We start from the raw sequence: 27,101 nt of genomic DNA on the forward strand, positions 1-27,101 counted from the left end.
TGCCATGGAGCAACTAGGCCTGTGAGCCATGGCCACTGATCCTGCACATCTGGAGCCTGTGCTCCACAATGGGAGAGGCCACAACAGTGAGAGGCCCGCATACTGCAAAAAAAAAAAAAAGGAGAGGAATTACTTCCAAGTAAAATAAATAAATAAGTAAGTAAAAGAAATCCCCTGAAAGAACACATAATGAAATGGATCTCACCAGTCTACTAGATCACAAGTTCAGAAAGGTAGTAACAAAATGCTAAAGGAGTTTAAAAAGATTACTGATATAAATGCACATCACTGCAACAAGGAACTTGAAACTATAGAGGAACCAATAAAAATTAGACAACTCAACTGGCAAGATAAAAAACAATCTAGAATAATAACAGACTAAATAGCACAGAAGAATGAATACGTATTCTGGAAGATAGAATAATGGAAATCACCCAATCAGACAAAAGACAAATTAAAAAAAAATATGAGATCTATTGACTAGTATAAGAGTTCTGAATTATGCATATTACGTGTTCCAGAAGGAGAAGATAGAGAGAAGGGGATCAAAAATGCATTTGAAGGGGACCTTCAAGATGGCAGAGGAGTAAGATGTGGAGGTCACCTTCCTCCCCACAAATACATCAGAAATACATCTACATGGGGAACAACTCCTACAGAACACCTACTGAATGCTGGCTGAAGACCTAAGACTTCCTAAAAGGCAAGAAATTCCCCACGTACCTGTGTAGGGCAAAAAAAAAAAAAAAAAGAAAAAACAGAGACGGAAGAATAGGGATGGGACCTGCACCTCTGGGAGGGAGCTGTAAAGGAGGAAAAGTTTCCACACACTAGGAAACCCTTTCACTGGTGGAGCAGGGGGGAAGTTTTGGAGCCACGGAGGAGAGCAGAGCAACAGGGGTGCAGAGAGAAAAGTGGAGAGATTCCCGCAGAAATGATTGGTGCCGACCAGCACTCACCAGCCATAGAGGCTTGCCTGCTCACCCACTGGGGAATGTGGGGGCTGGGAGTTGAGGCTCGGGCTTCAGAGGTCGGATCCGAGAGAGAGGACTGGGGTTGGCTGCATGAACACAGACTGAAGCGGGGTTAGTGTGCCATGGCCAGCTGGGAGGGAGTCCAGGAAAATGTCTGGAACTGCCTAAGAGGCCAGAGACCATTGATTCGAGGTGTGTGAGGAGAGGGGATTCAGAGCTTCTCCTAAAGGAGCACCAGAGACAGGCGTGAGCTGTGACTATCAGCGTGGATACTAGAGATGGGCATGAAATGCTAAGGCTGCTGCTGCAGACACCAAGAAGTCTGTGTGTAAGCACAGGTCACTATCCACAACTCCCCTTCCGGGAGTGTGTGCAGCCCACCAATGCCAAGGTCCGGTGATCCAGGGATAATTTCCCAGAATAACATACGACATGCCTCAAGCTGTTACAAGGTCACACCAGCCTCTGCCACTGCAGGATCACCCCACATTCTATACCCCCTGCTCCCCCATGCCTGGGAGAGCCAGAGCCCCCAATCAGCTGCTACTTTAACCCCATCCTGTCTGGGCGGGGAAGAGAGGCCCTAAAGCAACCTACACACAGAGACAGGGCCAAATCCAAAGCTGAACCCCAGAAACTGCCAAAAAAGAAGAGAAAGGGAAATTTCCACAATCAACTTGATGTAGCTTGCATCTGTGAAATACGTGAATAGACAATGAATCATCCCAAAATTGAGGCAGTGGACTTTGAGAGCAACTGTAGACTTGGAGTTCACTTTCTGCATCTAATTTATTTCTGGTATTATGTTTATCTTAGTTTAGTATTTAGATCTTATCATCATTGGTAGACTTGTTTATTGCTTTGGTTTTTCTCTTCCTTTTTTATATATATATATATATTTTTTTCCCTTTTTCTCTTTTTGTCAGTGTGTATGTGTAGGCTTCTTTATGAGATTTTGTTGGTATAGCTTTGCTTTTACCATTTGTCCGAGGGTTCAGTCAGTCTTTGTTGTTGTTGTATAGTTTTTAGTGCTTGTTATCATTGATGGATTTGTTTTTAGATTTGCTAGCTCTCTTTCTTTCTTCCATTATTTTTAAAAATATTTTTAATAATATTTTTTATTATTTATTTTAATAATTTTATTTTACTTTTTCTTCCTTTCTTTTTTTATTCTCATTTTTCTTCTGAGCCATGTGGCTGACAGAGTATTTGGTGCTCGGGCCGGTGTCAGGCCTGAGCCTCTGAGGTGGGAGAGCAGAGTTTAGGACATTGGTCCACCAGAGACCTCCCAGCGCCACATAATATCAAACAGCAAAAGCTCTCCCAGAGATCTCCACCTCAATACTAAGACCCAGCTACACTCAACGAGCAGCAAACTATGGTGCTGGACACCCTATGCAAAACAACTAGCAAGATGGGAACACAGCCCCACCCATTAGCATAGAGGCTGCATAAAATCATAATAAGTTCACAGACACCAAAAATCACACCACCAGATGCTGTCCTGCCCACCAGAATGACAAGATCCAGCCTCATCCACTAGAACACAGGAACCCATCCTCTCCACCAGGAAGCCTAGACAAACCACTGAACAAACCTTGCCCACCAGGGGCAGACCCCAAAACAACAGGAACTATGAACCTGCAGCCTGTGAAAAGCAGACCCCAGAAAGAGTAAGTTCAGCAAAATGAGAAGACAGAGAAATATACAGCAGTTGAAAGAGGGAGGTAAAACTCAGCCAGACTAAACAAATGAAGAGGAAAGAGGAAGTCTACCTGAAAAACAATTCAGGGTAATGATAGTAAAGATGATCCAAAATCTTGGAAATAGAACGGAGAAAATACAAGAAACATTTAAAAAGGAGTTGAAGAAATAAAGAGCAAAGAAACATTGATGAATAACACAATAAATGAAATTTAAACTTCTCTAGAAGGAGTCAATAGCAGAATAACTGAGGCAGAAGAATGGATAAATAACCTACAAGATAAAATAGTGGAAATAATTACCACAGAGCAGAATAAAGAAAACAAGAATGAAAACAATGGAGGACAGTCTAGGAGATATCTGGGACAATATTAAATGTACCAACATTCGAAATATAGGGGTCCCAGAAGAACTAGAGAAAAATAAAGGGACTGAGAAAATATTTCAGGAGATTATAGTTGAACACTTCCTTAATAAGTGAAAGGAAATAGTCAGTGAAGTTCAGGAAACACAGAGAGTCCCATACAGGATAAATCAAAGGAGAAACACAAAAAGACACATATTAATCAAGCTATCAAAAATTAAACACAAAGAAAAAATATGAAAAGCATCAAGGGAAAAGCAACAAATAACATAAAATGGAATCACCATAAGGTTAACAGCGAATATGACAACAGAAACCCTGCAAGCCAGAAGGGCATGGCAAGACATATTTAAAGTGATGAAAGGGAAAAACCTACAATCAAGAAGACACTACCCATCAAGGATCTTATTCAGGTTCTACGGAGAAATTAAAACCTTTACAGACAAGCAAAAGCCAAGAGAATTCAGCATCACCAAGCCAGCTTTACAACAAATGCTAAAGGAACTTCTCTAGGCAGGAAGGAAAAGATCTACTGTAACAAACCCCCCCAAATTAAGAAAATGATAAAAGGAACATACATATCAATAATTACCTTAAATGTAAATGGATTAAATCCTCCAAGCAAAAGGCACAGACTGGCTGAATGGATACAAAAACCAGACCCATATATATGCTGTCTGCAAGAGACCCACTTCAGACCTAGGAACACATAGACACTGAAACTGAGGGGATGGAAAAAGATATTCCATGCAAATTGAAATCAAAGGAAAGCTGGTGTAGCAATTCTCAAATCAGACAAAATAGACTTTAAATTAAAGACAATTACAAGAGAAAAAGAAGGACAATACATAATGATCAAGGGATCAATCCAAGAAGAAGATATAACAACTGTAAATATTTCTGCACCCAACATAGGAACACCTCAGTACATAAGGCAAATACTAACAGCCACAAAAGGGGAAATCTACAGTAACACAATAATAGTAGGGGACTTTAACATTACACTTTCACCAATAGACAGATCATGCAAAATGAAAATAAATAAGGAAACACAAGCTTTAAATGATACATTAAGATGGACTTAATTGGTATTTATAGGACATTCCATACAAAAGCAACAGAATACATATTCTTCTCAAGTGCTCATGGAACACTCTCCAGGATAGATCATATCTTGGGTCACAAATCAAGCCTTGGTAAAGCTAAGAAGATTGAAATCATATCAAGAATCTTTTCTGACCACAATGCTATGAGACTACATATCAATTACAGAAAAAAAAAACAGTAAAAAATACAAACACATGGAGGCTAAACAGTATGCTACTAAATAACCAAGAGATCACTGAAGAAATCAAAGAGGAAATAAAAAATACCTAGAAACAAATGACAATGAAAACACGACAACCAAAATGTATAGGATGCAGCAAAAGTGCTTCTAAGAGGGAAGTTTATAGCAATATAATATTACCTCAAGAAACAAGAAATATCTCAAATAAACAACCTGACCTTACACCTAAAGCAATTAGAGAAAGAAGAACAAAATACCCCCAAAGTTAGAAGGAAAGAAACTATAAAGATTTGTTCAGAAATAAATGAAAAAGAAATGAAGAAAATGATAACAAAGATTAATAAAAGTAAAAGATGGTTCTTTGAGAAGATAAACAAAATTGATAAACCATTAGCCAGACTTATCAAGAAAAGAAGGGGAGAAGACTCAAATGAATAGAAATAGAAATGAAAAAGGAGAAGTAAAAACTGACACTGCAGAAATACAAAGGATCATGAGAGGTTACTACAAGCAACTATAGGCCAATAAAATGGACAATCTGGAAGAAATGGACAAATTCATAGAAATGCACAACCTTCTGAGACTGAACCAGGAAGAAATAGAAAATATGAGCAGACCAATCACAAGCACCGGAATTGAAATTGTGATTAAAAATCTTCCAACTAACCAAAGCCCGGGACCAGATGGACTCACAGGAGAATTCTATCAAACATTTAGAGAAGAGCTAACACCTATCCTTTCAAACTCTTTCAAATTAAAGCAGAGGAAGGAAAACTTCCACACTCATTCTACAAGGTCACCATCACCCTGATACCAAAATCAGACAAAATTGTCAGAATAAAAGAAAACTACCGGCCAATATCACTGATGAACTTAGATGTAAAAAATCCTCAACAAAATACTAACCAACAGAATCCAACAACACATTACAAGGATCATCCACCATGATCAAGTGGGATTTATTCCAGGAATTCAAGTATTCTTCAATATAGACAAATCAATCAATGTGAGAAACCATATGAACAAACTGAAGGAGAAAATCCACATAATCATATCAATAGATGCAGAAAAAGCTTTCAACAAAATTTAACACCCATTTATTATAGGAACCCTCCAGAAAGTAGGCATAAAGGGAACTTACCTCAACATAATAAAGGAAATATAGAACAAACCCACAGACAACATCATTCTCGATGGTGAAAAACTGAAAACTTTCCCACCAGGATCAGGAATAAGACAAGTTTGCCCACTCTCACTGCTATTATTCAACATAGTTTTGGAAGTTTTAGCCACAGCAGTCAGAGAAGAACAAGAAATGAAAGGAATTCAAGTTGGAAAAGAAGTAAAACTGTCACTGTTTGCAGATGACATGATACTATACATAGAGAATCCTTCCTAAATATGCTACCAGAAAACTGCTGGAGCTAATCAATGAATTTGGTAAAGTAGCAGGATACAAAGTTAATGCACAGAAATCTCTTGCATTCCTATATATTAATGATGAAAAATCTGAAAGAGAAATTAAGGAAACACTAGCATTTACCACTTCAACAAGAAAGAATAAAATACCTAGGAATAAACCTACCTAAGGGGACAAAAAAACTGTATGCAGAAAATTATCAGACACTGATATAAGAAATTAAAGATGATACAGATGGAGAGATATAGCATGTTCTTGGAATAGAAGAATCAACATTGTGAAATGGCTGCATTACCCAAAGCAATCTACAGATTCAACGCAATCCCTATCAAACTATCACTGGCATTTTTCAGAGAACTAGAACAAAAAATTTCACAATTTGTATGGAATCACAAAAGAACCTGAATAGCCAAAGCAATATTGAGAAAGAAAAATGGAGTTGGAGGAATCAGGCTCCCTGACTTCAGACTCTACTACAAAGCTACAGTAATCAAGACAGTATGGTACTGGCACAAAAACAGAAATATAGATCAATGGAACAGGATAGAAAGCCCAGAGATAAACCCATGTACATGTGGTCACCTTATCTTTCATAAAGGCGGCAAGAATATCTAATGGAGAAATGACAGCTTCTTCAGTAAGTGGTGCTTGGAAAACTGGACAGCTACATGTAAAAGAATGAAATTAGAACACTTCCTAACCCCATACACAAAAATAAACTCAAAATGGTTTAAAGACCTAAACGTAATGCCAGACACTGTAAAACTCTTAGAGGAAAACATAGGCAGAGCACTCTATGACATTAACCACTGCAAGATCATTTTTGACTCAACTCCTAGAGAAATGGAAATAAAAACAAAAATAAACAAATGGGACATAATGAAACTTAAAATCTTTTCCACATAAATGAAACCATAAATAAAATGAAAAGATAACCCACAGAATGGGAGAAAATATTTGCAAACGAAACAACTGACAAAGCATTAATCTGCAAAATTTACAAGTAGAGCATGCAGCTCAATATCAAAAAGCAAAGAAGACAATCCAAAAAAGGGCAGAAGACCTAAATAAACATTTCTCCAAAGAAATTGCCAACAAACATATGAAAGAATGCTCAACATCACTAATCATTAGAGAAATGCAAATCAAAACTACAATGAGGTGTCACCACATACCAGTCAGAATAGCCATCATTAAAAAATCTACAAGCAATAAATGCTGGAGAGGGTGTGGAGAAAAGGGAACCCTCTTGCACTGTTGGTGGGAGTGTAAATTGATACAGCCACTATGGAGAATAGTATGGAGATTCCTTATAATCTAAAATAGAACTATCATACAACCCAGCAATCCCACTAGTGTGCATATACCCTGAGAAAACCATAATTCAAAAAGTGTCATGTTAAAAAAAAATAAAACATTGTGTCAAAGTTAAAAAAAAAAAATTGTCATGTACCACAATGTTCACTGCAGCTGTATATACAATACCCAGGATATGGAAGCAACCTAAGTGTCCATAAACAGATGAATGGATATAAGAGATGTGGCACAATGGAATATTATTCAGCCATACAAATAAAGAAAATTGAGTTACTTGTAGTCAGGTGGATGGACCTAGAGTCTGTCATACAGAGTGAAGTAAGTCAGAAAGAGAAAAACAAATACCATATGCTAACACATATATATGGAGTCGAAAAAAAAAATGTTCTGAAAAACCTAGGGGCAGGACAGGAATAAAGACACAGACGTAGAGAATGGACTTGAGGACATGGGGAAGAGGAAGGGTAAGCTGGGATGAAGTGAGAGAGTGGAATGGACATATATGCACTACCAAACGTAAAAAAGATAGCTAGTGTGAAGCAGCCGCATAGCACAGGGAGATCAGCTTGGTGCTTTGTGTCCATCTAGAGATGTGGTATAGGGAAGGTGGGAGGGAAATGCAAGAGGCAGGAGCTATGGGTATATATGTATATGTACAGCTAATTTACTTTTTTATAAAGCAGAAACTAACACACCATTGTAAATCAATTATACTCCAATAAAGATGTTAAAATTTTTTTAACACAATGTGAACTCTAAAAAACAAATATATATTTTAAGAAATTATGCTGAAAACTTCCTAAGGAAGGAAGCAGATATCTTCATAGAAGAAGCATGGGGTTGGGGTGTTCCCAAACAAGATGAACCCAAACAAACCCACACCAAGACACATCATAATTAAAATGGCAAAAGTTAAACAGAGGTTAGTAATGGCAGCAGGAGAAAAGCAAGTGTCAGTTACAATGGAACCCCCATAAAGCTATCAGCTGATTCCCCTGAAGAAATATTGCAGGCCAGAAGGGTGTGGCATGATATATTCAAAGTCCTGAAAGGGAAAAAAAAACCCTGGAACCTAGGATACTCTACCCAGATAGATTATATTTTAGCGTAGAAGGAGAGATAAAGAATTTCTCAGGCATGCAAGAATTAAAGAATACAGCAGTACTAAACCTAACCTAAAATAACTATTGAAGGGTCTTCTCTAAATAGAAAAGAAGCAAGAATCTACAGGAAAGGAAAAATCACAATAGGAAAGGCAAATATATAAAAGAATGGAAGATCACTTAAATAAGCCAGAACATATATTTTTTAAAAAAATATATATGTAATAGCAATTATAAGTACAATCAATCAACAGCAAAAGGATATACATGAAAATGTAAATATCAAAATCACAAAATGTGAGGGAGAGGAATAAAAAAGTGGACCTCAGAATGTGTTTGAACATATACGCCTATCAATCTAAAGCAAGTAGATATAGGTATGGGGTAGCATACTTGAAAACCAAGGTAACCACAAATAAAAAACATACAATAGACTTACAAAATCCCAAAAGAAAGGAACTCAAACATAATATAAAAGAAAACTATCAAACCACAAAAAAAAGGAAATGAACAAAAAACCCTACAAAATTGACTAGAAAACAAATTTTAAAATGGTAATAAGTATACAACTATCAATAATTACTTTAGGGCTTCCCTGGTGATGCAGTGGTTGAGAGTCTGCCTGCCAATGCAGGGGACACAGGTTCATGCCCCAGTCTGGGAAGATCCCACATGCCACAGAGTGGCTAGGCCTGTGAGCCATGGCCATTGAGCCTGCGCGTCCAGAGCCTGTGCTCTGCAATGGGAGAGGCCGCAACAGTGAGAGGTCCATGTACCGCAAAAAAAAAAAAAAAAAAAAAAAAAAAAATTACTTTAATGTAAATAGACTAAAAGCTCCAATCAAAAGAAAACAGTGGTAGATTGAATAAAAAAAAATAAGGACCTACAATAATATGCTGCATATAACAGACTCATTTCAAGGCAAAAAAAACACATAGATTTAAAGTGATGGGATGGAAAAAAGATATTTCATGCAAATGGAAATAACAAGACAGTGGGAGTAGCAATACTCAAAGTCCATAAAGAAAGATGAAGAAGCATATGATATAATAATAAAAGGATCAAAAACAAAAAAGGATAGCACACGTGTTAACATATACGCACTTAATTTATGAACACATAAATATATAAAACAAAAACTCACAAAGATAAATGGAGAAATTGACAGGAACACAAAAATAGAAGACTTCAACACACCACTGACATCAATGGACAGATGTTCCAGATAGAATGTCAGTAAGGCAACAGAGATCCTAAATGACACAATACATCTGTTGGACTTCACTGATATATCATTACTTCAAAAAAAAAAGAAAGAAAAGAAAGAAAAAAAGAATAAACATTCTTTTTAAGCATGCATGAAATAGACCACATACTAAGACACAAAACAAGTATCAACAAATTTAAGAGAATAGAAATTATTTCAAGTATGTTCCCTGACCACAATTGTATGAAACTAGAAATAAACCACAAGAAATGATGGGGGGAAAAAATGAACACATAGAGGTCAAACAACATGCTACTAAAAAACATGGTCAGTGATAATCTCAAAGAGGAAATCAGAAAATACTTCCAAACAAATGGCAATTAGAACACAACTCTACAAAATATGCAGAAAAAGCAGTTCTAAGAGGCAAGTTCATAGTGATACAAACCTTTCTGAAGAAAAAACAAAAATCTCAAACAACCCAACTTATCACCTAAAATAATTGGAAAAATACAGAACAATCAAAATGTAAAGTCAACAGCAGAAGGAAGGAATAAAGATCAGAGAGGAAATAAGTGAAATGGAGATTAAAAAAATAGAAAAGATCAGTAAAACCATGAGCTGCTTTTGTTGAAAAGATAAACAAAATCAACAAACATCTGGTCAAGTTCACCAAGAAGAAAAGTAATAGGACCCAAATAAACCAAACAAGTAATGAAAGAAGAGAGATAACTACTGATACCACCAAAATATGAAATATCATAAGAGAATACTATGAACAGTTATATGCCAACAAATTGTACAACATAGAAGAAATGGACAAATTTCAAGAAACAGATAATTTGAACAGACCAATCACTAGAAGTGAAATAGAATCTGTAATTTTAAAAACTCCCTGTAAAAAAAGGTCAAGATCAGATGACTTCAACTTAGGAATTCTACCAAACATAGAAAGAAGAACTTATACCTATCCTTCTCAAACTATTCCAAATATTGAAGAGGAATTAACACTTTTGAACTCATGCTACAAGGCCAATATCACCCTGATATCAAAACCAGACAAAGCTGTCATAAAAAAGAAAATTAGAGGCCAATATCTTTGATGAATATAAACAGAAAAATTCTCAACAGAATATTAGCAAAAAAAATCCAACAATAAATGGAAAAGCTCATATACCATGATCAAGTTGGATTCATTGCAGTGTCACAAGGATGGTTCACCACATATAAATCAATCAATGTGATAAACAACATCAATAAAAGAAAAGACAAAAACCATATGATTATCTCAATAAACACAGAAAAAGCATTTAGTAAAATTCAAAATTCATTCATTATAAAAATTTTCTCCAAAGTGGGTATAGAGGGAACATATCTCAACATAATAGTGATTTATGGTAAGCTCACAGCTAATATAATAGTCAACATTGAAAAGCTGAAAGACTTCCTGCTAAATTTAGAAACAAGACAAAGATGCCCAATCTCACCACTTCTATTCAACATGATATTGGAAGTGCTAGCTACAGCAGACAAGAAAAAGGAATAAAAGGTATCCAAATTGGAAGGGAAGAGGTAAAACTGTCACTCTTCACAAATGACATTATACTCTATATAGAGAATTCTAAAGACTCCACACAAAACCTATTAGAACTAATAAATGAATTTAGCAAAGTAGCAGGATACAAGATTAATATACAGAAACCTATTGCATTTCTTTACACTAAAAACTGAAATATCAGAAAGAGGAAGTAAAAAAAAAACAATCCTGTATAAAATCAAGAAAAAGTGAAAAGAGTAAAAAAACCTAGAAATAAACTTAAACAAGGAGTTGAAAGACCTATATGCTGAAAACTATAAAACATTGGTAAAGAAAATTGAAGAAGATTCAAAGAAATGGAAAGATATCTTAAGCTCTTGGGCTGGAAGTATTAATATTGTTAAAATGGCCAAACTACCCAAAGCAATCTACAAATTGAACACAATCCCAATCAAAACACCCATGCCATTTTTCACAGAACTAAAACAAATAATACTACAATTTATGTGAAAGCACAAAAGGCCCAAAATTTCCAAAACAATCCTCAGGAAAAAACCAAAGCTGGATGCATAACCCATCCCGACCTCAGACTATACTACAAAGCTACAGTAATCAAAACATGGTATTGGCACAAAAGCATGCATATAGATTAAAGGAGTAGAATACAGAGCCCAGAAATAAACCCACACACCTATGACAAAGGAGGCAAGAATGTACAATGGACACAGTCTCTTCAGCAAGTGGTAAAGAGAAAGCTGGACAGCTACATGTAAAACAGAATTAGAGCATTCCTTCACACCATAAACAAAATAAACCCCAAATGGTTTAAATACCTAAATTTAAGACAAGACAACATAAAATTCCTAGAAGAAAACATGGGCTAAACATTCCCAGATACGAATTGTAGCAATATTTTCTTAGGCCAATCTCCAAAGGCAAAAGAAATAAAAGCGAAAGTAAACAAATGAGACCTTATCAAAATTAAAAGCTTTTGCATAGCAAAGAATTCATAAACAAACTGAAAAGACAACATATGGAATGGGAGAAAATGTTTGCAAAGGATGCAACCAATAAACGGTTATTATCCAAAATATACAAACAGCTCATATAATTCAATATCAACAAAACATACAACCCAATCAAAAAAATAGGCAGATGACCTAAATTGATGTTTCTCCATAGAAGACATACATATAGTCAACAGGCACATGAAAAGATTCTCAACATTGCTAATTATTAGAGAAATGTAAATCAGAGCCACAATGAGGTATCCCCTCACCACAGTCTGAATGGCTATCATCAAAATGTATTCAAATAATAAATGCTGTAGAGGGTGTGGAGAAAATGGATCCTTCCTATACTGTTGGTGGGAATGTCAACTGGTACACCCACTACGGAAAACAGTATGGCTGTTCCTTAAAAAATTAAACATAGAGCTAAAATACAATCCAGTGATCCCACTCCTGAGCATATATTCAAAAAAGATGAAAACACTAATTTGAAAAGATACATGCAACCCAATGTTTATAGCAGCATTATTTACAATAGCCAAAACATGTAAACAACCTAAGTGCCCAACCAACAGAATATTGGTTTAAGAATATATATATATATATAATGGAATATAACTCAGCCATAAGAAAGAATGAAACATTGGCATTGGCAGCAACATGGATAGACCTAGAGACTATCATGCTAAGTGATGTAAGTCAGAGAAACACAAATATATGATATTACTTATGTGGAATCTAAAAAATAATACAACCCAATCTATATAAAAAACAGAAACAGTCTCACAGACATAGAAAACAAACTTATGGTTACCAACGGGAAAAGGGAGGGGAGAAGAATAAATTAGAAGTATGGGATTAATAAATACAAACTACTATACATAAAATAGATAAGCAAAATAGATTTACTGTATAGCCCAGGGTACTATATTCAATATCTTGTAATAACTTATAATGGAAAATAATCTGAAATATACATATATATATATGAATCACTTTGCTGTACATCTGAAACTAACACAATTGTGTAAATCAACTATATTTCAACTAAGAAAAAGTAATAGACATTATGACAGGATGGTGTGCACAATGGCCATAAGATAAGTGAAGGGCTGTTAGAGAAAAAAGACTTGCTATGCTGCTCATGTCACAATTTAAACCCAAAAGGTGTTACATGAATCATTATAGTGTAAAGCTAGTTAGTATTCAACAATGGACTAGAACTTGATTCTCCTGACAATATGCTATTCTCACTAAAAATGTAATAAAGATGAAACAGATAAGATATCAAGTTACAACAGGCCAAAGAAACTCAACGTGAAGCAGTTTTTCCTTGGGATAGAAGTTATCTGACAACAAAATGTCACAGAGGAACGTGTTCAAAGGGGCCTTTCCTGGTGGCGTAGTGGTTAAGAATCCACCTGCCAATGCAGGGGACACAGGGTTGATCCCTGGTCCAGGAAGATCCCACATGCCATGTAGTAACAAGCCCATGTGCCACAACTACTGAGACTGCACTCTAGAGCCCGTGCACCACAACTACGGAAGCCCGCACGTCTAAAGCCCATGTTCCACAAGAGAAGCCACCTCAATGAGAAGTCCGCACACTGAAATAAAGAGTAGCCCCCGTTTGCCACAACTAGAGAAAGCCCGCATGTATCAACAAAGACCAATAGCAGCCAAAAAAAAAAAAAAAAAAAAAATTCAAGGAAATGCTTTGGCCATCTGGCCAGAGACATGAATGAAGAATTTCTGCCCCAACTGAGTTTGAACTAGATACTATTAGCTACTGTAGGGGAGCAAACTTGTCATCCAAAAATGTCTCTTTGGCATGTTGGATTATTTTGAGTTGAAAAAAATCAAGGCCCAAAAGTCTCAGGAAGAAACTTTGATCTTCACCCTAACTGACTAAGGAATATAGATAGAGGAACTGTTCCAGGAAAGGAGCTATCACCATAGATGACTATAGTATGAACTGAGTGTAGTAGACAGGAAGGAACATAAGAAAGTCTGTTAAAATTCCTCTCTATGGCCCATTGTCTCGGTATGACCCAGCAAAATTTTGTTTACAAACATTTGCTTTTGTATCTCCATGTCAATTGCCTTCCTCCGCTTTGAGTTCCCAAACCACTACCCCCAACCTCCTCTTTTGGCTTTAAATGAAGATGGCATATAAGGTGAGGATTTCAGCCATTTTGGAGAGTTACTCAGTTTTTCTGGGTCTCTCTCATGTATGCATGTTATTAAATTTTGTTTGACCCTCTCCTGTCTAATGTTAATTTAATTCTTAGACCAGCCAGATGAATCTAGAAAAGTAGAGGATAACTTCTTCCTCTCCAACAGCTTCCTGTAGAAAGCACTCTTACAGGTCTTTACTTCTTGTCATCCCATACCTGGGCTTTCTCTAATAGTATTTGTGAAAAAGTAGAAATTATAGGTCATATAAGATTTGACTGAAGATTTTAGATTGAGCCTCTTAAAAATAAACTACTAAATCTTTGATGTTATTTTGAAAATTTAATGTCCTATTGTCTACTACAAACTGGCACTTGTCCATTGGCACTTGCCATCTACCTCTACAAGGATTAAATCATGTGCTGCTGCAGCTGCTGACTTTTAACACCCACTGAAAGGAATTCAGGATGGAGAGCAGAAATGAGGTGCTCTGTGCCCTGGGAAAAACTGGCAGAACAGTTCTTCAGATAGATATTTTCAGAAGACGATTTTATGAGCCCAGTTCTTATATCTCTTCATATCTAGAAAAGCACTAAAATCCTTCATGGTGACATCTGCTCCTCGTGACTAGCAGTAACCTTCACAAGACTAGCAGAAAACTTCTGCAAAAACTATGTGCTTGATTTCATGTACTCCCCCTTCACCAAAATCACATATATACTGACATTTCCCCCTGCCTCTTTGGAGAAGTTTCTCAGAGATATCTGAGACGCTGTCTCCCAGGTTATAGTCCTAATTTTGCCCCAAATAAAACTTAACTCGGGCTTCCCTGGTGGCGCAGTGGTTGAGAGTCCGCCTGCTCGTGCAGGGGACATGGGTTCGTGCCCCGGTCCGGAAGGATCCCACATGCCGCAGAGCGGCTGGGCCCGTGAGACATGGCTGCTGAGCCTGCGCGTCCGGAGCCTGTGCTCCGCAACGGGAGAGGCCACAACAGTGAGAGGTCCGCGTACCGAAGAAAAAAAAAAAAAAAAACTTAACTCACAGCTCTCACGTTGTGATTTTTTTCAAGTCAAAACTCTACAAAAGTAATTCATCCTATCTATGAATATGTTCACACATGCATCTCAAGATGTGTGGATATTTGTATGGCAGAGCAGTCAGTAGTTCACAGGCTGGAGGCAGACAGACCCCTTTCTTTGGATCTGGATTTTTTTTTTTTTTTTTTTTTTGCGGTACTTGGGCCTCTCACTGTTGTGGCCTCTCCCATTGCAGAGCACAGGCTCCGGACGCGCAGGCTCAGCGGCCATGGCCCACGGGCCCAGCCGCTCCACGGCATGTGGGATCCTCCCGGACCGGAGCATGAACCCATGTCCCCTGCATTGGCAGGCGGACTCTCAACCACTGCGCCACCAGGGAAGCCCCTGGATCTGGATTTTTTTGTGGCTCTGCTTTCCACTAGCTAAGCACAGATTTCAGTGCCCTCCCTTTGTAAATAAGATGCCATTGTTTGTCTCAGAGAACTGATGAGAGGATTTAAAAAAACACTTTATATAAATATCTTAAAATGTCTGAAAAGTATTAAGAACTCAAGTGGTTAGGATAATTTTTATTATCACTCAGGAAAAAAAGATAAAATCCAGCTAAGCCTCCATGTGATCCAGTAACTCAGCAAGGTACTCAGAGTTGCAGCAACAAGGAGTGAGAGTCTACACTCTAAATTCTGGATTTCCCTTAGTTTTTAACTATGCCCAACCCTTTCTGGTTACAGGAATCTTTCCTGCCTTCCTTAGAATCATGGCTACAGATATTTCTCCGAATATCTACACGGCTTGTACTTTTACCTCTTTTAGGGCTTTAATCAAATGTTATCTTCTCTAAGAGACTTTCCCTGATGACTGCCCCATTCTCAACTTCGGGTCTCTCCTTAGCACTTACCATAATCCAATATGATTTATATTATTCTTTTCTTTTTTCCTTACTATCTATTTCTTATCACCTTATCCCCTCCCCTCACCACACAAACCTAATTAGAACATAAACTATGTAGGGTGGGGATTTTCTTTTTTCTATTCTGTTTACTGCTGCTATATCCCAAGCTTGACATATAGTATATGCTCAATAAATACTTATTGACTAAAAAAATATCAATTTTAGGGAAAGAAGGCTATAGCTATGCAGCTCAAGTAGAAGGACATCTCATAGCCACCTTAACTGAACTGCAGAAATCAGAGTCAGCAATTTGGAGACTGCCCTATTTCTGCCACTATCCTGTATATGTAGGTTTCACTATTTTAAGCTCTTTATAAGGAAGAAATAATATATTCTCAGAATCCAAATAATGTGAAGCTGTAAGTAAAACAATACAAAGCAGAGGAAATTCATAGAAGTTAGATATGATCAGAAAAAAGGAACCTTTCTAGGAATGCCAACAACACTCTAAAGTAAGACTATGTTTAATTGTCCTTCATCTCAGCTCATTTCTATTGAATTGGCTTCACATTAAAAATGATAAAAATGATGCTCACTATTGCGGGATTTTGCAAATATCATTTTATTCACTAAAGGCAAATAGGAAATGAGGTTTGGATTTATACAAAATTCAATCATTTTCAAAAAGCCCATTTTCTCCCCTTTCCTTTATGTCTAGTGCAGTCTGAAAAAAGCTAAGGCATATTGATAAGACTGACAGAGTTCTTAGACAAAGTGGGGGGGGGGACAGAATGAAACTTTGTGGCAAGAGGTGAGGAGGCAGCAATTCTGAATGATGATTCCAACCACAATTCCAATTATGATTAAATTATGCTGAAAATAATATGTATGTATATTTAGGCTGAATAACTGCATGCTTTAAATTGTGTGCCTTAAGGCAGAATTCAATTTAATTTCCTATAAAAAAACTAGTCTTTTAAAAATATAAGATATGTATGTATTGAGTATGCTCAAGACTGGCTATATCAAAGCCTCTTACAGTTTCTGAACTAGTTAAACATTAACATTTACAAAGGAGTCAATTTCTTGTAAAGGAATTTATTCATAGACACAGAAGAAAAGAAAATGTCAGCAAACTGTTGTCACCATAACCCCTGTTCATAGCCCTTCATGAGAGGACAAACTAATATTTTATTGCTTGTATCATATAGATTGGTGTGAAGGAATGCATTTTTCACTGGTAATTGTGGTCAAATTAGAAATAAAAGAGGGAGAAGAAATTTAAAATTAAATATACTCAGGGAATATGTAAGCATGATTACAAAACATGATATATTGGTGTTTGAACAAGAACCACAAAACTAAGAATGATAAATAATTTAAGACATTTTGGTGTTACATCTTAAAAAGAGCCTTAAGGCACAAAACAATAAGGGACAATGCACAGTTCTGGATAGGATCCTAGTTGAGACAAATTACTATGAAGGACATTTTAGGAATCACTGGGACATTTTGAAATGAGTCTGAATTTTAGATAAAAGAAACATTTACTGAAGTGGAAAGATGGAAATTATTAGCTGAAAAAGTTGTTATAAAACAGTATGTACAGTGTGCTTTAATTTTTGCTTAAAAATACATAAACAAGTTGGAGCCAACATTCCCTGTGTCCACCAGGACTGACACTAAGAAATGGGTGGCTGGGTTGTCATCTGACCAGGAAGGCAGGGGCATTAAATTCTATCAATTATGCAATCCCTTCCCTTTCTCTTCAGATAATTAAGTACGGACCATTGGAGAGTCCAACACATAAGTCACACTTCTATAAGTTAGAAATAGCAATTTACTACTCTAAGGTAACTTTAAAAATTCAGATATTTATAGTATCTGTTAAAACCCAAGGGGGTGGTGAGTAGCATAGTGTAGAAAGAAGAGGGGACTGAGGTGTAAGAGGGACTTGCAGAGAAGCACCATGCTTTATTCTTACTCTCCATAGTGCCTAACCCCTAGAAAGTGCTCAACAAATGTTGAAAGAAAAAAATAAGTGGATGTGAAAATAATTTTTTCTTCTACCTTTCTTTTTTCTATAGTATTAATTCCATTAAGAGATTAATTACCTACAACCTTGGAAGATATGGGAGGTTGCAAAGAGCCTGAGAAAATGAGATTCAGAATAAGCATATGCAAGGTAAAAACAGAGATTTTGACAAGGTAAAGTTTTGTGGAAGAAACCAGCATAGGGGAAAAATTCCCAGTGTCCTCTGACCAAAAACTAGATGACCAATTCAGCTTGCTAGTTGGCTGGAGTTGATGACTAACTTGCTAACTGATTGTTTTGTTTTTCACTGTAACATTAGGGTTGTAATTTCCTGAGGACTTGAAGGGCTTCCTTCCATTTACCTCTAAAAGTGATGTTTTATTTCCTTTATGGAATTCTGTAATAGACATAAAAAGCTCAAAATAATTCTTAGCCCTAAATAATTGGCTGAATTTTTAACTCTGCCAACAATATTAGGAGCAGATTGATCTGGAAAAAAAAATTTGGAAGATAGATCCCAACTCTGGAATTTTTTTGATGTATTGCTGAGGAATAAAACTACCAACAGTTGGAATACGTAGAGGTATGAAGAAATATTCTGAAAACTGAAAATTCTATTGATAATTGTCTGATTTGAAGGGAGACTAAATGTGTGAACAAAAAAGGAACAGGATATCCCAAACCCACCCTGTCATATTTTGAGTAGTAGACACATTTTACAATATGGTGAAGTTTATAGAGCCCCTCCTCAGAATAATGTTTTTAAACACATAAAATAAAGGAGATGAATTTCCAAAGGAAACCAATTATATTGAAATAATTTATCATAGTATTAATAAATGTGATACAGTAATGTAAATGCTTCTTTAACATATTAAATAAGATTAACCAGAAGGAAAAATAACTGCTGTAATTTCAAAGTAGTGATAATCATTAGCGATACCTTGGGTTCTCTGCATAACTTGCAGATGATTTGAAAACTGTCTTTTCTATTGGTGACAAAGTCATAGGTACTGTTAGTAGTGCTCCAGTTGGTTGACTGTATTTATAATGGAACAAATAACAACTGTCAATTAGAGGTTAGTTAAAAATAAATATGTTCTCTTTTTGTTCCATTCAAATACATAGACCCAGTAAATTGAGAACCCGTGATCTAGTTGCATTTATTTAGACCCATCCAGGGATAATACTATAGGTTAGAGTGTAAATAAAAATATGAGACTCTAATAATTCAGATTTCTCAAATAAATTAAGACTGACTGCAAGGCAGATTTTAAGAAAAGGATCTTTAGGAATTTTTAAAATATTTACTTCCAAATTTCAGAGGAACTGAGCCATTAAAGCAAGTCTCTAGATTAGAAATTCTCATTCTTCAAAAATGCAATGGAATAAATTTTACATGATCTCTATCATTCAGATGGAGGAATCCAGAAAAGTATTGAGAAAAATAAACATTTTTATTTGAAGTCATATAAACCACAGGAAAATCTAATATTCTTATTATTTTCTACATTAAGTTGCTTCAGAGGCACTTTTTATACAAGTGTAACAAGAAAACATTAATTACAAGATCCTTCACAGTGTCTAAGGGGTGCTAAAACTGGCTGTATTTGAAAAATAAACTGATAAATATAAAACTGGCTTGTAATTGCAGGAAGCATGTGGACTGCTATAGCAATACCCAGATCTGTGGGCAAACATTTGACTGGATTACTGCTGTATTTCTCATAGCCATTATCATTCTATAAAAGGGTTGCTCTGGTGATTTCCAACTGAATATATTCATTATGTTGGAAAAATTTACTACCTAATAGCTGATGCACTTAATGGACACTGTGGTAAATAGGCAAATCATATTTTTCTATTAATATGATAAACAAAAAGACAGCTTCTCTTAACCCCTGCTGCATTCACTCTAGTTAAAAGTACACCCTGTGTGACCTGAGAACAAACATGATTTTTTAGGTCAGCCCATGATTTTCATTTCTAAAATGGCACTTTATTGTTGGTATCTAAAACAGCCCTTGTCACTCAGGGACTAATTTTATTGAGTTGAAATAAAATCATCACCCCTGTAATTTCATTTCTGCTTTGATATAAATGAAGAATTTAGAGGACAATATCAGGTTTTGTCCTATGTGAAGAAAAGGAAATTGTTCTTATAGTTTTCCTTTGCATTCTTAAATTTTCAGATCTTTGTGAATAAATGATACTCTATTGATTACCAATTCCTGCTACCTCATTATGTCTATTTGACAGTGTGATGATATGCCTTCTTAAATATAGCCATGGAAAATTATTTCCCAGTTGAAGAAAATCTCTAAAGGAAACAAGCAATGTGAATCATTGCTATAAACATTATTTCCTTTCTATGTCTATTCATTTAACACACATTTTTGAGAATTATTCTGGGTAATAATTTGTTCTAGCTGTAGGGATATATGGAATTTACATTTTAGAAGAAACAAATATATCTAAGTATTACCTTGGTTACTTTATGAGGAATAGGCTGTCCGCAGGCTTTTATTTGTTTTTGTCCTACGAAAGCAAGGAGGTTGCTTAGTTGGTGGAAACAAGTCAAGCCCAGTTGGGATTAAAGAGGTGCTGATAACTGGTTATATTCCAAGTTAACTGAAATAACACTAAGGATCATTTAGAACAAAGTGAATTTAGGGAAGGTATGGAAGTTGCACAGCCATGCAGACTGGATCCAACACAAATCAAAGCTTAGAATGTACTTGAATCTCTCTTCTTTTTGTCTTCTAAACTTTCAAAACAGTAGTTATTTCAAAACAAGTTAATTATCACTTTGACAATTGTAATATCCCTTATATTCCTAAATTCCACTGAAGCTGCTTTTACAAATGTCATCTCAATTGCCAAACCAAATTATGGATTTTTACTGGCTTCTCAAATTGACAGCTGACCTGACCACCATGACACTATGTAGCCTGGTTCTTTATAAATCTCTCTAATGACTGTCTCACTCATAGGCTCACTCATAGGCTCACCTATATTTTAATAAAATAATAAACATAAAACACTAAATGCTGGTGTTCTCCATCGTTCTGCTATTGGCAACAGCTTCTCTCACTATAGTTTCCCAGAGAAGCCATATGGAGTCAGATTTCCTGAGCTTCTTTCTGAGATCCAACCCTAGCTAGCTTTGAGACCTTGGGCCAGTTCCTCTCTTGACACCAATTCTCACTTTACTGGTCTGTAAAATGGGGATTTTACTAGCATTTACTCCATATATTTGTTGAGTCTTAAATGAGATAATTCATTTAAAGGACTTTGGAAAGAGCCTAGTCTCCTGTAATTGCTTAATAACTTGCACCTATCTTAAACATCAGCAGATTGTTTAACTATTAAATTTTTGAATCTTAAAACTGTATTTCTAAGCCATAGCTTTTGCCCAAGTTTCAGATTTGTATATTCATCTGTCAATAGAGTCATGTATTGGGTAGCCCACAAGCCCTATACTCCCAATATGTCAAAATTAACTCATCATTTTCTCTTCAAGGTTTTTTTCGTCTCATTATAATCTCATTCTCAATTGATAGATATGTCTAAGCCAGAAAATTTATTTATCCTTGACTTCCTCCTTTCAGTCATGCCCCATGCGTAGTCAGTATTCTACTGATTTTACCTCTTAAATGTAATCTTTTTCATTCTGTTATCTATTATCACCCGTGTTCTAGCCCAGGGACTCATCACTTGGGATAATATTAGAATAATCTTCTATCTACTATCCCTATTCCTCTTCTTAGAGTTATCTTACTAAAATATCAAGTCAACTGTGTCATCCCTCACTTCTCATTCCCTAAGAGCTCTCCATGGCCCAAAGATAAAGCCAGTGTCTTAACAGCAATTTACTACAACCACAGGGATTAGCTGCTGTTTACACTCCCAGTTTGATTCCCTAATATCTTCTTCTTCAAACTTTTCATTTTAGCAACATCAAAGGAATTTTTATTCATGCTGTTTTTTTTTCTTCAAGGGCCCCACCCCTGCCCCTACAAACATGCACACACACACACACTCACTCTCAAACTTAAACACAATTTCAATGTACTGTTTAACACTTAGCTTAATCATTCAGTCTTCTCTGGCCTTCATGCTGGGTTAAATGCCACTTCTCTGTCAATCTCTCTACCATTGCATATTCATATTTTATTATTTTTATAAGTCAAGGACATTTTCCTCACCTAAACCATGAGCTTCTTTATGGCAGAACCATGTATTCATCTTTTTTTCTCTGACACCTAGTATCTAGGTGGAATCTAGGGGATTAGTTAAATATTAGTTGATAGAATAATCTAATGATTAGGAAAGTTCCCCAGTATCTCTTAAGATGAAGTTCTCTAGAATAATTCTTCTAAAGTGACAATTTAATTGTACTTTTAAACTTTAATGGCTCTACATTGACTATAAGACAGTGCCTCTTAAATTGAGGATTACAGATCCTTGCTATCAGGGAATGAATTTTCTCTATGGATTTTCTTCTTAATTATATAAATTCATTAAAATAACAATTAATAAATCAATATAATCATATTCTGGATCATTCTGGATGGCCACTTTGTAATCCAGACTTGCCAGTTGGTTTTAGTTCATATGCTTACACTTTTATTACAATGGTGATACTTGAAGTGTTCACTTAGAGAGTTCCCACTCAGATTTTAATTCAACTGGAATCAATGTCTGTGAAACCATTGGAATATTTTTTTTGGAAATACACAAGGTCTTAAATTTGAGAAATAATGCTATAAGTTAAAATCCATTGTCTTACAATTAAAGCACTCTATTGATTTGAATATAATTTTGTAGCCTAAACATAAATACTACCCACTAAACATACCTTAACCATGTCTTTTTTTTTACTTCAAATCCATGCTTTCAATTAAGTCATTATCTATCTAACTACATCTACATGTACATCTACATCCATGCCATTAAAAGGTACTCCACTTGCCGTTTCTGCCTTTATGTATTCTATTTATTATTCATTATCTCACTCACATGCTATGTTGTCTATAAAACCTTCCTTAATTGTCGTAAGTTAAATTTAACTAGTTCTACCCTCTTTCCCCCTCTTTTCTTACTTTCCACACAATTTGTAATAACATGTAAATGTACCTGTCTAGTATCTTTCTTTTTTTAAGCCAAAGTTTGAGGTTGGTGGGAATACAAATATTATTTATTCAAGTGAATAAAGAAGATAAACCACTCTGATTACTGTTAAACTACCTGTATATGTACAAATGGTTGAAGGCATTTTCTCAGCATCCTAGAAAGTTGTATTGACTAGCATTAACTCAAGGAAGGCAGAGAGAAATAAAAACAAAAACAGAAAAATATTCATTTAAATTGAAATAAGTTGTCATTCCATGACTTATTTTAAATGCTTGGAAAAGATGAAAGTGGGACAAGATGGAGTTTCTGATGATAAAATTCACTAAAATCTAATACTTCTTAATAAAATAAATATATTTGAATTTTTTATTGTGATGATTATAGAATATAAAAATTCTGATTAAATTGTAGTAAGAGTGACATGTGGCCAATTATCTCACTGAGCATTAGAATTTGATGCTCTGATTTTGAATTTTTAAAAGGGTCCTTGTTGAGACCATTGGTCTTTTAGAACTTTATTGTGAAAAGCATTTTTGTGTTAAAACACAACATATAAACCCAGAAGAAAAATTGCCCCAGAAATCATATTGTTCTAGTGTTCTTTAAAAGTTTTATGGAGACCTGCCTGTAATCTAATGATTCCAAGTACTATTTTCCATCTGAAATTGTGTCTCTTTATTTAATTCCCATGTTATCCTAAGTGAAATGTGTATTGCTTGGGAATAGGATGTAAAGAGAGATTCATCACCTCCAAATAGTCTTTACTTAGAAATACTGCAGTCAGGGGAATAAGCTATTCACCAATAATAAATGCATTTAACATTCTTTCGAAAAGGCCATGCATTACTCTAACTTGGAACCAATACTTAATAAATGTTTTTTATATGTTCATTATATATTCTGGTATATGACTTTATGGTGAGTTGAGATTTCTGGAGTTAGGAAGATGCCAGATTTACCTTTGCCTTAATCTACATTTCTTCAACAAAATTTAGGATTGGATCCCACAGATTTCTGTTCTGAAATTTTGAACCACCTTATGAGGGTATCCATCCAATAATTTAACAGGTTTTATTGATTGAATGTTAGGGAAGTCATGAAATCTTATGTCTGCTTCCAGTGTTGCCACTGCTTAGCTTGTCCATCCTTAAGAAAATCCTTTAGCCTCCCTGGACACAAATTATTTCATCTGTAAAACATGCAGTTGAAGTTTTAAGGTGCTTTTCATTTTAAGACATTGGAATTCTGTACTGAGGATGTGGCACCTGGGTGAGGCCTCAGTCCTCCCTTGTGATTTCCACCAATTCAAATCCCAGATTTTGTGGGCCCCTGGTAGACATTTCCATCATCATTCCCATGGCTCATTTTTCATTTTTATATAACTCACCTGGTAGTCTGTTTGGTAACAAAAAGAAAGAATTCTCTAATTTTTTTGATTTTGCAAAAGTGTTCATTATTTGTTAATGTTCTAAACTGTCATTTAAGAATTGTATTATTTTCATTTTAATACTTCCAAAAAATCTATACCCTAAACAAAGGAAAATAATGAGTAAAAATTGAACTTTAAAAGATTTGGATTAGATTCCTGATTGGAACATAAAAACTCTTCAACAAAGTTTAAAATCAATTTCAAAAATGAAGTAAATGACTTTTATCAAATGTGTCAATGGCTTAGGGTTGCCAATGTCCCTAAATCATTCTTTACCCAAACGGAAAGGTCTTGGGTGGGTCTTGAGTTTTATCTCCCTGCATATAAACCAGAGGTTGGCTACTTCTTCAACTCTGAGGGTCACCAATGGAGCCAAACAAGTGAGTCAATATTGGTCAACAGTCTTATCAGATTGAAAACATAGACACTGTGTTCTTGACGGCTGGCTGGGAGCAAAAGTTCCAGACACACATTCGGTGACTCTTATTTTAAATCACCCTTTCCCCCTGATAGATGTTATAATGATTCCATAATCACATTTATAAAATATATCTTTTTTACTCAAATCTACTAATATTTACTGAAAACATTTTAAAAGAAAGGCATGATTCCAGCCATAATAGATTAGATCTTTATGGCTTGACTTGAATCTGCTCTTTTGTGATTTAATCTTCCTGCTCTTGTTTTTACTCTTAAATATGTAACCATTGCCAGAGCCATCTCGAGTACGTCCCCAGCCCTTTCCTTTTAAAAATAATCACAGATTTCTAATTCTTTCTCAAGAATGTCCATTATCTTGACTGCCACTCACTAAGTTATCTACATCATATTTAACTTAGGATGCCTTTGTCTAATCAGTGCTTTCTATGCCACTCTGTTCTCTATTTGCAAGACAGAATTTTTTTTCCTTTTTATGCACCCAGTTGATACTGCATCACTAACCCATATTTAAGCATGTAGTTATTCCTTCTGTTATAAGATTAATATTTATCAAAAGTGTATTAACTTTTTACACTACTGCTCTAGAATAAGTAGGCTGTTGAAGAGGATATTTAAACTAATGATCCTGGTGCTGTGGAGCTCATAAATTTATTGATTTTCATGGGGAGAAAGGGTGGCTTATCAAAGTCTCTGGGGGCATTATGCAATTTTAAAATGCATATTCAATATTATAATACAATATTTATTTTGAATAGAATGTTAAGAATCATGATTCTCATAAACTCCAAAAAATAAGGCTTCTGCCACTGAAGATTGTAGACTATAAGATATATAGAACATATTGAGAAGAAAGGAATGTGATATTTTTATTCATAACTGGGATATAGCTGACCATATTAAAGAATGCACTCTTCTGTGTTCTGAAACACAATATATGTAATTACTCATAACTTTCTTTTTTTATTAACCTGTAGTTGATTTACAGTATTATCTCAGGTGTACAGCATAATGATTCAATATTTTTATAGATAATACTCCTTTTAAAGTTATTTTAAAAAGATGGTTACATTTTCCTATGCTGTACAATATGTCCTTGTTGCTTATCTATTTTATACATACTAGTTTGTATCTCTTAATCTCATACCACTATCTTGCCCCTCCCTTCTTCCCTCTCCTCACTAGTAATCAGCAGTTTGTTTTCCATATCCATGAGGCTGTTTTTGTTTTGTTATATATATTTGTGTGTTTTATATTTTGGATTCCACATATAAGTGATAACATACAGTATTTGTCTACTTATTTCACTAAGCATAGTACTCTCTAGGTCCACCACGTTGTTGTAAATGGCAGGTTTTTATTCTTTTTTATGGCTAAGAAATATTACAGCCATATACAGAAATATTCCACATATATATGTATATACCTCACATCTTCTTTATCTGTTTATCTGTTGATGGACACTTGGGTTGCTTCCATATCTTGGCTATTGTAAATAATGCCGCTATGTCTATGGGGGTCCATGTATCTTTTCAAATTGGTGTTTATATATATATACACACAGGGATGGAATTGTTGGATCATATAGTAGTTCTATTTTTAGATTTTTGAGGAACCTCCATACTGTTTCCCATAGTGGTTGTACCAGTTTACATTCCCACCAACAGTGTACAAGTGGTTCCCTTTTATCCTCATTCTCACCAACGTTTGTTTTTTGTAGACTTTTTGATGATAACCATTCTGACAGGTGTAAGGTGATATCTCGTTGCGGTTTGGGTTTGCATTTCTCCACTAATTAGCAATACTGAGCATCTGTTACTGAATCAGGTCTGACTGCTCACCACTTGAAAATCAATACATGAGAGAGAGGAATGTTGGTAGAAAAGAAAGTTGCTTTTAATAAGAATACCAGCAATCTGCGGAGATAGTGTACTCAGTGTCCCCCAAAAAAGATATCTCAATATTCTGCTCGGCCATGAAAGTTTTTAATGGGAAAAGGGAAGTCATCTTAGCTAATCATTGAGATGGGGAGTCA

This window comes from Pseudorca crassidens, chromosome 12, assembly GCF_039906515.1.
Source record: "Pseudorca crassidens isolate mPseCra1 chromosome 12, mPseCra1.hap1, whole genome shotgun sequence".
Lineage (NCBI taxonomy): Eukaryota > Metazoa > Chordata > Mammalia > Artiodactyla > Delphinidae > Pseudorca > Pseudorca crassidens.